The sequence below is a fragment of the Echiichthys vipera genome (assembly GCF_963691815.1).
Source record: "Echiichthys vipera genome assembly, chromosome: 14".
NCBI classification, from domain to species: Eukaryota; Metazoa; Chordata; class Actinopteri; order Perciformes; family Trachinidae; genus Echiichthys; species Echiichthys vipera.
Window position 1 is genome coordinate 24500064 of NC_139839.1, and position 15370 is coordinate 24515433.

At 44.5% G+C, this 15370-nt stretch overlaps 1 protein-coding gene across 1 annotated transcript in view; it reads left to right on the plus strand.

Annotated features, from left to right (window-relative positions):
• Positions 1–279: 279 nt before the first annotated feature.
• nrip1b (nuclear receptor interacting protein 1b) overlaps positions 280–15370 on the plus strand; it is a 41909-nt gene continuing 26818 nt past the window's right edge. The window contains exon 1 of the mRNA XM_083927011.1: positions 280–523. The gene's annotated coding sequence lies outside the window, so the exon portion shown is untranslated. The remainder of the gene's footprint in view (positions 524–15370) is intronic.

Genomic DNA, 15370 nt, shown 5'->3' on the forward strand with positions numbered 1-15370 from the left:
GTTAATGTTACTGCTGCCTTTTCACTGCAGGCCTACTGCCCCTGTTGATGGGATACCAATGGAACATCTACTCCCATTAATAATTTAAAAGTTTTTTTTATGTATGTATTTATTTCTATGAATTATTGTGATCCTTCTCATTGGCAGTGGGAGTGTGTGGGCAGCGGTGAGCGGAGGCTTGTTCCTTTAAGGGTGGTGTCAGCGGCAGGCAGAGGAGGAGGAGTGTGGCTGTCTCCGCTCACTTCTCCACAGCGAGGGGACTCCGAGAATAAACAATTCCCACAGACCGCACGCCACACACCTCAGCCCGCTTACAGTCGCAGCGCGCGCACACACACACACACACACACACAAAACGAGGCTTGTTTTTGGACTAAGATTTTAATTTTGAAACCCTGCCTCGCCATTTTTGTTCCCTGCCAGAAGTGTCCAGACGGACGCGACCGTTTCTCATTGGATTTGCCTCCTCCTGTCGAATAATAACGATGCGCCTCTCCGGCTGACTGTGGGGTGGACGACGCAGGTAGGAGACAGTCTACACTAGCAGATAAACGCACTGTCATATGTGGACAGTGATTATTACCGCCGGGGGGGAAAAATACACGCGTACGTGACGCGATGTCGAGGATTACGGTAGATTACAGCGTGTTTTGTCGAGGGGAGAACAGGCTGTTTGTGTGTCGTAAGGCGAGCGGAGGCGCATATGACAACGGTAGCGCTGAAAACGCTGCATAAAGAAGCGGAGGATAGAGCCGGGGCTGTAGGCTTCTGTTCGAGCCCACACAGCCGATCACTGGCTGTAATTTCCTAGTTCAGTCATTCAGGCCTACGGTAGAGGCATTTGTCTGTGTAAAAATGGGATTAAACGAATGTCAGTTCTACTTCATGTATCCTCATTTACGGAGCGACCGCAGCTGAATGAAATGAAAGCTCATTTTCGAAGTGTATTTTTGGGGCTACTGTCACACTCACCGACCATCCGATCACCGGATGAATCATCTAATATATTAACAGTGCGGGGCTTGTCCATGTCAAAGCCACTGTAATGTAACGTTAGTGCAGCTGATGTAGTTAATCACACTGGGTCAGGACAGTAGACACACAGCCTCCTATTTGGAAGTAGTTTTAGCACCACCAATGGGAACACTTCACAGTTGCACTATTCTGTCAATTACAAACAGGGAGTCCTGCTCCTTTTTTAAAAAGATCTTGAAGTGTTTTGAGCAACCCAAGGCCTTGAAGCGGACTGTAGATTTACTTTGATCTCCAGTCATAAATGGGGGTTCCGAGGTATTAAAATATAGCTTTGTCCTGGATACATTAGGCTACTTAATGAGAAACCTCCCTGGTTGCCCAGGCTCATACTTCACTGAGAGCTTTTTACTCTTTCAAACTGGTTCTAAATTGTATTAAGGTCTGCAAGAGTCTTACATTTGCCTTGCCTGTATTTATATGCCCCTGTAGTGTAATTTTGTGTTAGTACTTTGCTGTGAGGGGAAGTCAGTGACAGTGACACTAACCCCGAGCATGGAGGCCCACAGTAAATCCAGTGTATGCAAAGATATTAAAATGTTACACTGCATTGACTCCCTGTTTGTTGCTACAAGTCTATATTTCAAATCAGTGTGAAGGAAATTGCCATGATCCGGGTGCATGGTTTAGTTCATTATCTCCGTTAATGGTCGTTTTGTTTTGCTACCACCACATCCTTAAAAAAATCCACTTGTGTGTGTGACCACTGGCTGGTCCCTTCGAGTGTTTAGAAGAAGATCAGTTCTTATCACACACAGAAGCGGGATTCTCGCGATATCACGTCAGAACTGCGGGGTCAATGATCACACCTGTGTAACAAACCATCTGACGGCGTCAGATTATATCAGTTCAGTCAACCAAGCTGCAGTTGGTTGTCACATCACGTGTCATCGTGTCAGATATGTTTTGATAGAGTTCAAAGACTTGGATGTTTTTTAGTAACTGCTCGGGAGGTCTTTTTGAATAGGTGTTCTTTTTCCGGCCACTTTGTTGGACTTTGGATTCGTGTGGAGGCAAAAGGTCAGGGTCTGCGTTTGCTGTGAGCCACAGGAAAGAGGGCAGAGAACTTCAGTTCAGGTTCAAAAAGGGCATTTTACACCGTTTCCCAGCAGCAACCTGTTTGGATGTCGTAATAAGAGGATAACAAACAAAACATGCTGTGTTAAGTTAATGTGCTACCGCTCACCACTGTAATTTAAATAATCTCAAGTAACATGAAGAAAAGTCCAACTTTTTTAAAGCCTTCTAAATACTGCCTGTGTCTGGAGGTCTGCCTTTTAACCTTTCTTTTGTTGAGCATTTAAGCTGCTTAATTATTTGACCTGAACTTACACAAGATGTTCAAGGTAGTTCAGCTTGTCCTCTTTTGCCACAGATAACTCAAACCTGCACATTTACAGCACAACTTTCCAGTCTTACTTTCAGAGATCTTGTGTGTTTGGGTGCTGCGTGCTGTAACTCAAAGGCTCCTCTGTGCTGGATGGAGCTTGATTTGACTGGGCCATCTGCTATTGTCCAGGGAGCTGCTGTTGAATGATGTGCACTAGCCTGCAACAGAACCAGAGGACATTCAAATGGCCAAATGCAAATGATGTCGAGGCTGCTGAACAGTCATGAGACCGGACTCTGCAAACTACTCTCCTCTCCACTGGATGCATTTCTTGACAGCAAATCATACGTGCCATCAAAACACCACTGCTGCCGTGTGATAGTGATATAGTGGTAATTGTGCTCATTCAGGTGTGTTCTGCACGTCGTTTCTGCACCTTATAAATTTCGTTATAGTATGAAAAACATCACGTAGTTACTGCTTGTTGTTACTAAGTGACTTTCCTTTCCCCTTTTAAGTCATTTGATGTATATTCTACGGGTTGATGCCACAGATACAGGAGTGCCTGCCGGGCACTTATCTCTACTAACAGCCTCTCTAACTACTACTACTATAGACACAGGGTAAACAAAACTCAGGGTGGCATCCTGCATTTTGATCGTTGAGATACTCTGCAAAAAAAAAAAGTAATGTGCATCTACTAGAACAAGTGTCATGCATTTACTGCAGAGTTTTTGATTTATTATAGACCTGGGAGCTGCCCAGCACTTGTGTTGTTGGCCACCGAACATTGTTCAAGGGCACTTTGACAGTAGATGTTGAGGAATAGAAGCATTTCTCATCTACTTACAGGCCCGTACTCTGTCAGCCTTTTGAGGATTCAAACCAGAGACCTTTTGACCACAGGCTCATTTCTCTAATTGTTTGGGCTCTATAATCGTCGTGCGGAGCATGCCATTAAGCCAAATCATTTCACTGTTCTCTTTATTGTTTGTTTGTTCCGTCGACAGACACGCTGTTGTTATTGGGAAAAGATTTACACTGCAACAATTATGCTGTAAATTTCACAGTCAGACGAAAACATTTATCTCAAACTGACAAGACAAAGCAGTCACACTAGAAGATGTTGCACTTGATCACAGTGTTTGAAATGATCCATTTTCACCATCTTACTATTAAGAGGATGTTAGCATTCTGTAGTATCTTGACTCCTCTGTGTGCCTCCTCCTCCACACTGCTTATATCTGCCTGTTTTTCACAAACACACAAGTACATCACAGACTACAGTATCATACATGCAAGTCTTGATAGCACAACGGGGCCAGACTGGATAAAAATGGAATGGAAAATGTCTTGAAATGAATATGACAAAGACGGGGCTAAAATGTCAAGGCCGGAGCTATTATAGTGTAAGCCAAGGTTGTCGCCATACCAGAATTTGAAACATCAATGCAATACTAGTATAGAAAAACGATATTTGATACATCTTTCGTTGCCACAGCGAAAAAGAAAAAAAGTCCTTGGCACACAAAATGTTTTTATTAATATCCTGCACACAGGGCTGGTACAGAAAAAGTCACTGAACGCAAACCAGCGCAGTGGATGTTTCATTTGTGTAGCCTGAAGATCTGCTCTTTTTATAGCTTTGGTACTTTTAATACTAACAATTGTAGATGTTTTTAATTTATAACACATGGTATTAAAGAGTATTGAAGTATTTCTACTTTTGACAAGCTCTGTATAGTCAGATGTAGCAGCTGAAGCCAACAACATCAAATACAAAAAGGAATAAAGAATAAAGTCATTAAAACTACCAGTGGAGCTGCACTATCCTTTTACATGACTTCTGATACATAAAGAGGCACATGCGGACTTGCTGCTTACAGATAATATGGCATTTCAGTATTTTTTCTCTAAATTTTCTGCCACTAGAATAGAGGCCATGCCAGAAAAACAAGGCATAGAACAACTGAAGTGAATTCTGCGTTCTGAAATCAGATCACTGTGTGGGCAGCTTGAGAGTATTCCCGCTGTGTGCTGCTTAGAAGACAGGCTTTAGTAAGGGCTCTCAGTTATAGCAGCGCTATCTCATTCAGAGACAATCACTCCAGCCCCTGTTGGTGCTTCTGTCATGAACAGAAGGCAACCAAAGTCAATGGGACTCATTTTGATGACAAGGCAGGAACTGCTAAATGCGCCTTTACAGCCATCGCTCCTGCATGCGGGCTGAAATGACAAAATGCGAGGAAGAAAGATGGACGCCTCAGTTGCAACCCCTGAGAGCTGTACTAGCCAGAGCTCATCTGTTGAATGACTCCCCTCCTCCTCCTCCTCCTCCTCCCCCTTCATCCTCACCTCCAACTCTCCAGCCCTGTGCCTTCACGCTTCACCTTGGCCTTGGCGCAATGACAGGCCCCTCAATTATCTCCACCGATTGATCGCTGCTGATTGCAATTGCCGTGAATTATTTAGACTTTGCTGAAATTGCTCACTGAAGGGGACGGAGAGGGGGAAGAGAAAGATAGCGCAGGTCAAATGAATTACACGTCTCCGGCCTGGTTCGTAAACATAAAGCTGTGGAAGCCTAACTGTGCCGATCAATGAAACAGAGCAGGGAAACGGCATCAAGCCACCTTGTACTGTGGTAACAGAGCTACCAGCTCAAAACGCCGAGTCTACACTGTCCCCTCTCCTCTGATACGCCAAGAAAAGATTGAGGAGATGCGGCGCGAAGCAGCAGATCTCCTGGGTGACGTGAGAGGAGCTGACTCTTTTCCTGGCCGGGCTGGTGTGGTCACAGCAGAGGAGCAGAGTGGAGCTGACTCCCTCCCTCCCTCCCTCCCTCCCTCGCTCCTTCCCTCCCTCCCTGCCTCTCTTGCTCCTGTAGCAGAGCTGCTGCCCCCAGGCTGTAGAGGTGCAGTACGAAGGTTTCTCTACCATTGTGTTGAGCGCGCTGCCAGGATGCTGCAGTCAGACAGAGGGGAAGGTCTCTGCTTTGCCACATGCGGGCCAATGTCACAGGCGTGACAGAGTGGGCGTGCTGCAAAAGGAATGAGGACACACGCTCAAAGATAGAAGGAATACCCAGCCTGTGTGAACATGTGATAAAGGGCGTCTGCCTTGTTTTTCTTCCAGAGAGATACAATGGAGAAACATTAGTAGCCTTTGTTGTGATGGCTGCAACAGTCAGAGCATGTATGGAATTAAGTGATAATACAGTTGTTTATCTAGATTTAGATTTAGATCAATGCCTAACTCAAAACAGCTCCTGACAGGCAACAGGCAAGGCTACTGCACCTTATGTGATAAATGCTATTTGTGTGTTGTTGCATATGTCCCCGGCATGGTCTAAGAAGCCTAAGGGTTGGAGGCTAGAACAATAGGTCACAAAGTCCAGAGGCTGAGGTCGGCTGTTATTCAACCGTGTTTTATTTTAACCTGGTTATGTGGCAGGGGTGCAGGGGAGAAGCGGGGGCTAAGTGAAAATGCCACTCATTCCTGAAGAGTCCCTGGCCTCGTCAAGGTTAGTGGCTTGTCTTTGTAAGTTGAGGGATTGATGCATGAGCCTGTCTGGCGCTGAATTCAAAGTCCAAAGCTGTCACAGGCAGTGGCTCTCTCCCCACTCCCCCCCTTCCTCCCCCTCTTTGCAAGCTATCACAGGGCCCCGTCCTTCCCAACTTCTTAGCAGCCTGTCCTTTTGGGAACCTTGAGCAGCCCAGGCAAGGACACAGCGTCTGGTGCAGTAAGCCTGTGCAGAGGGGGAGGCTTTACGTAACGTTCTGCTTTAAACATGGGTGTATGACTTCCCTGACACGGAGCAGTGCGGTGCAGAGCTGCACAGCTCACGGCACATGTCCCCTCGGCCCCCCTGGACAAGGAGGGGGCAGAGAGATCCCTGCAACTTAATTATATCTTTCTCTTTTAAAAGCTTTCGTTTGAAATTAAATTTTCTCAGGCAATTAACTAAAGAGGAGTTTTCAGAATTTATGAATGAGTGATGGATATATTGCATAGGATGACAGGGGAAGGGGGAGGGAGGGAGGGAGCAGGCTGCTGTATATGCTGCGAGGTCGTGCCTCTGCAATTTATTTCAATTGCAAAACAAGTGAAGTTCGGGGAAATTCATCATTATACTTTGTACCAGAGAGCTGCTCTTTTATGCCAACAGCTCAGTAACACTTCAGAGATCATAGTACACCATTCTACTGTCAATACATGGGTTATTTTCAGTGTAACACTGTGAACACTCATACTTTCACATTGCAGGATGGGTGGAAAATGCAAGAGCTAGGGTTTCCCCACTTCCTCATTCAGAGCCACTTCTTATAGAAGCTGGTTATAACTTGCTGAGTGAACTTAGGTGCTGTACACCCCAAATCCTTTTGGCTTGAACTGTAATTGTGTAACTTTTTGGCTTCTAGTGATGAGCTGAATTGTTGCTGGGCAACAAGGGACCTGTGCGGGTGGCCACTGGGAGTCCGAGCGCTTCAAGTTCAGCTAGATCTGCAGCATATTATCCGAGTTTACAATACAGAAATGGCACTGAGTCCCCCTTGAAATACCTTACGGTGTTATTCAGAGCTAGGTGACTTGTTGCATCCAAAAGAGACTTCTTCTATGGTGCATAAAGACCAGACGTGTAATGGCTCTGACATTTCACATACCATTCACTCCTTTTAAAACATCTTCCAACTGAACAATAAATCAATTAAAAAATGTATGCACTCCCACAACACATGCTCATTTGGCATAACCCCAGTTATGAAAGTGGTCACATGAATATCTGAAACATGCTGTCATTTTGTGAACCTCCAGCCCACTTGTAAATCCATTAGTGATGTGGCGTTATTCAGTGCGTCCTCACTAAAGCTGGGTAAACAGACCGAAAGACTGCGGTTCAGAAGTGCAGCGCTCTCATAACTGTGTTAGAAGGCGCCCAGTATTAGAGAGGCCATTTGAGAGGAGATGGAGAGAACTGGGCTGATGACTTGAGGCAGCCATATGACCTATTACTTTGGGAAAATGGACTGGTGACCAGAAGATTGCTGGCTCATACTCTGCTCACCCTCTGCCCTTGAGCAAAGGCAATTAACCTGGATTCCTCCAGTAAATATCCAGCTGTAGAAATGGAAAGAGATGTGCAAGAGTGATAATCGTGTAAGTGACTTTGAATAAAAGTGTCCACTAAGCAGGAAGATTAATACAGCTAATAGAATCATAGCTTGTGTTTTCAAGTTCTCAAGGACCCAGGACTGCTGAACATGTAGAGGAGTAGGTAGTCACCCCTCCTCTACCCCATCTGTCTTTGTGCTCTCTTCCCAGTGCTGGGCGGTATCAACAAAAATGTGAGTGTCACAGTATTTTTAAGATTCTGGTTTCACAGTTTGACAGTATTCCTTTCTTTTGCATGACTTTATTTAAGTCTATAGTGTATTATTCTACTGTCTGGAATATAAAAACATTAAAGTCACCATGTGTACTGAAGGCTTTGGTTACTACAGGGTTTGCTTGGACCCACAGAATTAGACAATATACGAAGGAAGCAGAATGCATGAGACAGTTGCAGAATGTAAACCGTAATAATAATAATAATAATGATAATAATAATTATTTTAACATTTCATATTTTAGGACGGGTGTATTAACACTATAAACTAACCTTCACTACAGGTGTGTTGTTGTAGAAAGACGGGCAACCGTACGTAGCTCCGTTTCTAGCTTGCTTGTGTGTTGCTGCCATAATGTTTGGATAGCTCTCTGGCTGAAGCCCTTCCTCCTCAGTAAGACATACCTGGAACCCAGTGTTTTAATCATTGCTCTGAAGCCATCTTTCTCCACTGTCGGTAGCAGCACCACGTCCTTTCATAGGTGGATTGTTATTTGTAATGTCACTTTGCTCTCTCGAAATACCAACACATGATTTTTGCTGAGGTGACGTAAGTTGTAAGTTGCTAGCATTAGCACCCGTTAGCATCACCACTCAACAGTGGCTATCTGAGATTTTTTAAATCCAAAAAACTTCTAACAGCAGACAGCTCCCCTCTTGGCTTCTTCTGGTCCTTCTGGTGCATCTCTGCTCTCTCCTTCCTCACCACCTTCCTCCATCTCTCTTTTCTGTTCTTGAATGTGCAGTAGCTACAGAGCTGCTGGCTAGCTAGTAGCTAGTTACTCAGCGTGTTTGGCGCTGTGCATTTTGTAAATGTACAAATTGTTGCGTATCATGGGGTTTAACCTGTTAAAGAGAGTTATTATTCATGGATTATTCATTTGATATCCATGAGTGAGAAGTGTACGCTGCCCGAGGCTAGCCCTGGGTGATAGTATATGAAGAATTCACACCATATGTTGAAGTGACCCTGGCATACTGGTGGTACCCATATACCACCCAGCACTAAGTCCTCCACACACGCACTTGTCATCCGCAGACTTCTCTCTTGTCCAGTGGCATTAAGGCATGACCTTGACCTGATTGCTGAAGAGCCTTTTTAAGTAACTCTCCAGAAGGAGATCCAATCATGTCGCACCCTTCACCCAGCCTCACCCCCTGTCCTCTCTCCTGGCCTTGTATGTGTATGTGGACGAGTGTGTGTTTGTGTGTGTGTGTGTGTGTGTGTGTGTGTGGGGGGGGGGGTGATCGCCTCGCCATCGCCTCAGGGGCAGTCATTCAATTGGCTAATCACTGTAAGGTCAAACAGGGTCAAGGTCATGTCAGAAAGAGCAGCGTGGCTCCAACTGTCCCCGTCTGAAGTTTGGAACGCCCGGCCACAAGTTTCCACCCCGTTTGACTGCGGTGACGAACAGAGCGGGTTTAGTCATCCTCTCAATTCTCAATCACTGATACCAGCATATGTCAGGGAAAGGTCGTTTCATGTCCAGTGTGATTCATGTCCAGAGTGAGCTGGCTGCTAGGATTTGTGTTATTGCAGTTGCCTTCGCTCACTCCCTACAGCTGCCCTGCTGTTTAAACCACGCTGGCTCACTGGCTCGCTTTAGAGCACGCTACTGTCTCTGCTTCAGAGTATTTTTATGCTAGTACGTTAACATTTCTGCCCCCTGGATATGTTTACCATATGGCTGGGTAAATCAGGATCCTGGCCCACTTTGTGCATGCTATAATACACCCTAGTCAAATGCCAGTCTATTTTGGCGAGTCAATCACTTGTGACTTTTTCAGAACATTGTACACTGCTTTGTTCTACAATATACTACTAGAATCAGAGGGAGGCACTGTTCCCCTGGGGTCCTTTAAAGCAGTCTACTTTGATGCCTTGTCTCCATATAGTGTGTGTGTTGTTACAGAAAATGTTATCTATTCCTTAATTCAGTATGAGGAGTTTCCATTCTGGTTTGCTGCCTTTGCAACTTTGTTTCAATTTTAACTTTATTTTCTGAGATGATGGCCAAGTATTCAATATGTACTGAGTGAACTTGAATCCTCTTTTTTAACTGTATTTATTTGTTGTTGTTTTTTTCCAGTGGCACCCTGCACCTCAAACTCACCCACTTGGTCATAAGAAAAGTTTTTGTTGTCATGTTTTTGTCATTTCAGGCGTTTGCAATTAGACGGCAGGAGGCAGGGTAACAATTCACAATTTAATCTTCAAATCCACAACTGAAATGCAATATCAAAGTGACACTATGTAATTTATCATAAAAATGGGATTGAATTAAATAGAATTCAGCAAAATAAAAGGGCATTTTCTCAAGTTATGTTAAATGTCTCATAATATCATCAGTGCAACTACAGTAAATTCTAAGCTTTCGATAATAATTAGGGAGTTAATCTGAAGATGTCTTAAGCTGCCCCCTGATATGAATGTCATACTGTGTCTGACATGAAAGACTGCGTACAGGGTCTCTGGCAACTATATGAAGAAGCAAAAGACTCATTTCCAGTCTTGTTTTCACAGGGAATTCTTTACTCTCAGTGGAGCCAAATGTCAGTAATTCTCAAATGCTGTCGTCTGGTCACACTGTGGCGTTTTTAGAAAAAAAGGCATACCATATTTGTCTTCAGCTTTAATAAAACAAGCTGATCATGGGCTGGAAGGAATAAAGCATTGACAAGACTGTTGCTATTAGTTGCCACACTTTGTCAGGATGGACGCTGAGGCTTTAGTAGAGGAGATAAATGATCCAGATGCACTGCATGTCACTTTTTCCCCCCTTATGCTTAAGCCATTTAAATTCACTTTGGAATGCAATGTACTCTTACCCCATAATGACAAAGCAAAACCAGGATTTTAGAAAGCAAATTTATAAAAAAGAAAAAAGCGGAATATCACATTGACAGAAGCATTGAGACATTTAACCCAGTACTTAGTTGAAGCACCTTTTGCAGGGTTCACAGTTTGAATCTTCTTGAGTATGTAAGTTTTGCATGCCTGGATTTGGGGATTTTCTACCATTTTTATTTGCAAATCCTCTCGAGCGCTGTCAAGTTGGATGGAGACCATCGGTGGGCGGCCATATTCAGGTCCTTCAGAGATGTTAGATTGGGTCAGAGTCCAAGCTCTGGCTGGTCCTCTCAAGGACATTGACAGATTAATCCCTCAGCCACTGTGTTGACGTGACTGTGTCTGAATCTTAAGCACTCTGGACAAGGTTTCCATCCATGTAATTTGCTCCGTTCAATCGCCCCTTAACCCTGAACGGTCCAGTTTTAGCTTGAGTGTCTTTACTTTTTCAGATTACTTACCTAGTTTTCTATCATAAATGTTTAGCTTTCCATTCAGTACTTGCTTGATAGGCTTAAATCACGGACGGCCCCAGTGGGAATCATACAGTCATCATTAGTACAGTGCCTTCCCCTGCGGTCCCAACACTCCCTAAGCTGTCTTGATTTTGTGCAGAAAGTTGTCTTGTTAGACACAACTAAAATAAATGTGTTCGCCTGCTAAGATTTGACATTTCAAATCAGGCACCATTAGCTGCCAATCTAGATACACCTTTAGCACACACACGCACACGCACACACAGACACACACACACACACACACACACTGTTGATATTAGGGTTGCAAAGGGGCGGAAAATTTCCGGTAAATTTCCGGAAAGTTTCCGGTAAATTTCCATGGTAAGTTAAGCTCGGGAATTTTGGAAATATTCCATATTGGCCAAATGCCCCCCATCCAGAAATCTCCACAAAGTCCCATTCAAAAGGTTAAATGAAAAATGCCACTTTTCCTCCAAAATGTCTCTTTAAACATGCAAATCTTCCTTCAAGCAATCCTCTTTTCTCTTTTTTGCTCAGTCAATAGACTCTTCCTGGACCTCATCATCATCCAACAACATGTCCACTTCCTCAATATCCAACTCTGAGTCTTCCTCTTCAGTGTCACTTTCCAGCCTTGTTGAGGATGGCTCTGTGTCAGGCTCAAACAGCCGTAGGTTTGCCCGAATGCCAACCAGCTTTTCCACTCTCACATTTGTGAGCCTGTTGCGAACCTTTGTGTGGGTGTTCCCAAACAGTGACCAGTTGCGCTCGGAGGCGGCTGATGATGGTGGGATTTGGAGGATGATGGAGGCTACAGGTGCAAGGGCCTCAGATTCACATAGTCCCTTCCACCAGGTGGCTGCAGATATGTGCTGGCATGACTGCCATATTCCATCCCCTTTCCAAAGGCCTTGCTTTGTTCGATACTTTGCCAAACTGCCTAGAACTTTGCCTTTATCGAGACCCAAGTGGTCAGCCATGGCTGTAATGACCGCATAGGCACCGTTGATCTCTTCCCCAGAAAGTATGCCCTTGTCATATTTGGGGTCCAGCATGTATGCTGCTGCATGCACTGGCTTCATGCAGAACTCCCTCCGCTTTTCCAATGACTTGACCACAGCCGTTTCCTCTGCTTTCAGCAGTAGGGAAGTGGGCAAAACTGTCTGGATTTCCTCCTTGAGCTCTGCAAAAAGGCACTGGACATCCGATAAGATGGCACCATCCCCCTCTATCTTTGCTATTGCTGCTGCAATAGGTTTGAGGATTTTCTGACTGCTAGATACCCTTTCCCAGAACACATCATCCAAGATGACCTTCTTGATGTCACTGTCGATGCCTGCAGACTGGGATATGGCCATCTCTTGCAGAGACTCCTTTCCCTCCAGAAGGCTGTCAAACATGATAACAACACCACCCCATCGCGTTATGCTGGGAAGCTTCAGTGTAGTACCCTTGTTCTTTTCCTTTTGCTTTGACAGAAATGTAGCGGAAGTTACTTGTTTGCCTTTAACATATTTGACAACTTGCTTCGCTCTCTTGTTCAGAGTGTCCATTGTTTTCAGTGCCATTATGTCTTTCAGGAGAAGATTCAGTGTGTGGGCAGCACAGCCAATTGTAGTGATTTGAGGGTAGGTCTCCTCCACGTGTGCCCAGGCAACCTTCATGTTGGCTGCGTTGTCAGTGACCAGTGCAAAAACCTTATCTGGTCCAAGGTCATTGATGATCCCTTTTAGCTCATCTGCGATGTATTGGCCTGTGTGTCTGTTTTCTTTTGTGTCAATGCTCTTGTAGAACACAGGCTGAGAAGTGGTGATTATGTAGTTAATAATTCCTTGTCCCCTTATATTGGACCATCCATCAGAGATGACTGAAATACAGTCAGCTTGGTCAATGGTCTGCTTCACCTTGGCTTGAACTCGACTGAACTCTTCATCCAGTAGATGAGTCGACAATGCATGTCTGGTTGGGGGAATGTATGCTGGTCGGAGAACATTCAAAAATCTTCAAAACAAAACAGCCAAATTAGGTAGCTAGCATCTGTTTTATGCTATAGCCTACTAGCTATTGCTTATTTAGCATCTAACTTATCAGATTGCTATCTACCAGATTAATACAGTTTATGTGATATTTGCAATTTAAACATTTAATGAATATATTTCCCCATAATATCATCAAAACTTACCTCACTTGTTAAGTCCACAGGCTCAAATGTGTGCCTTCAATACTCTTTGTCCTTCAGGCTCTAAAGTGTGGTCCATGTGTTCATGTGATGGAGGCATGCACAGTGCCAGTAGGGGGTCTCAATAGCCATGCAGCAAGCATGTGCTCTGTGCATGTGATTAAGGAATGGCATGGATATTCAAGTGTATTTGAATGGCATCTGTTTGTTTTAGTCAATATTAGGCTAAAATATACTTTGCTCAACTATATTTAAGTTCCCTAAGAAGAGCCAACCTTCAATTTTGAAAATTCTCAGTTTATTCCCATAAATTCCCGTTAATTCCCGTTTATTCCCATTAATTCCCGTTAATTCCCATGGAAAGTTTCCATCTTTGAAAATTCCGGGAATTTTGCAACCCTAGTTGATATCCAGCCTCAGCCCATCAGAGGTGCTCCTCTTGTTGTATAACTCTCTGTTACTGTATGTCCCAAGAGAGCACCACAACACACGTGTCGCAAACTCATACGTCATTTTAACTTGAGCCTTGTTTGGGCTCGCACAGAGGAGCCGTGTGCTTGTGTAACTGTGTTTACATGTCTGGGGCTGGTGCTGGCACAAGAGCCAGACGAATGTGGTTTATCCAGGGCCTCTTTCTCTCTAAGCCACCTTCCTTTCTATTCAGCATTGACCTTGGCGCTTATGAGGAGGCAGGGCTTGACCTACATTCACCCCCTTAACTGGAACTAGAACCTCCAGCAGCCCCCGCCGAATAAAGAGCCCTGACACTCTGTTCTGCTTTCTCCAACGGCCATTTTCCCTCTGTCTCTGGTCATGCTTTTCTGCATTTTACACACAAACGTAAGATACAACCCACCTCCACCATTTCAGCAGCGTGTCTGGCAGCAGAGAGAAGTGGAGCAGCGGGCTTCATGACTCGTCTCTGAGGCACCAAGAAGTCTGTGTGCACTAGGTCACCATTAGCACGCAGGAGCTTAGCACCGGGCTGGTGAGAGTTTAGTGGCAGGTCAACCCTCCTCTGGTTTTTAAAGTGGAGTGTCAAACTGTGGCTGATGCAAATGAGTACACACGCAAACACATGTTGTGGCAAGCATCTGGTGCTACTAATGTTCTTGTACGGGCAAACTGTGTGACGCTAGGGTGCAAACATGAGGCACGCTAATGTTCATAGAGCTGTTTGACTGCATATTTGTAAGGAATTTGTGTAACCAAATTCTAAAAATGTGGGTAAAAACATCATGCTGTGGTTCAGAATGGGTGTAAAAATTGCTGTAATGCATGGTGACGAGTAGCTTACTGTTGCCATTAAAAAAAAAAGAAGTAGGACACTATAGCTGGAGTAGAATTATTCAGTTTAGTGAGTCTCTTTTAAAGGTAAAAGGTTTTTGAAAGGTGATAATTAAATGTCACTCTCCCTCCTACAAATATAGCTCTTGAACAGAAGCTAAACAATGGTTGCTAAGCGACACTGAGGCCCCAGTGAGTGATGAGTGATGATTTTTGGCTGGCGCATTAATATTTAAATTAGCAGTCAAAGGTGTGCGTTGATTAGGAATTTCACAATGGCTTCGAACACTGATACAAAGGGTGTTGCAGAGCAAACTACTCTGTTTTCTAAATGAATGAAGCTCTCAGCTGTTGTCAGAGGAACGTGCCTGTCGAGGAGAGCCATGGTTAATGTATGGGGGGGGGGGGGGGGGATTACAAAAGCAATGCACGAGTGAGCGCAGCTTAATGAGGGAAGGGTTTGCATGAGAGCACCGTGCGTGATCTCAGATATATCATGAGCTGTCCTAACCAACGCAGAGGCATTCTAGGGGGCCAGTGTCATGCTACCAGGCATTAGGGCAGCACCCGGCTCAGCTAGCCACGTAATACTTCCCCTAGCCAAGTAACGCTCGTAATTTTACTGGCTGGATGACATGTCGTACCTTCATGGGTGTTAAATGTCTGCAGAAAGCAGTGTGTACGTCCGTGTTTAAATAAGGCAGAGGATCCTATTTAGAATGTTTCAGGAAGATATGAAATAATGGTCACCTAGTGGAGGAGACGGTTTTTAGCCTCAGGAGCAGTTGTTGTATCAAGTCATGGGAGAGTTTTTCAGCGAACATAA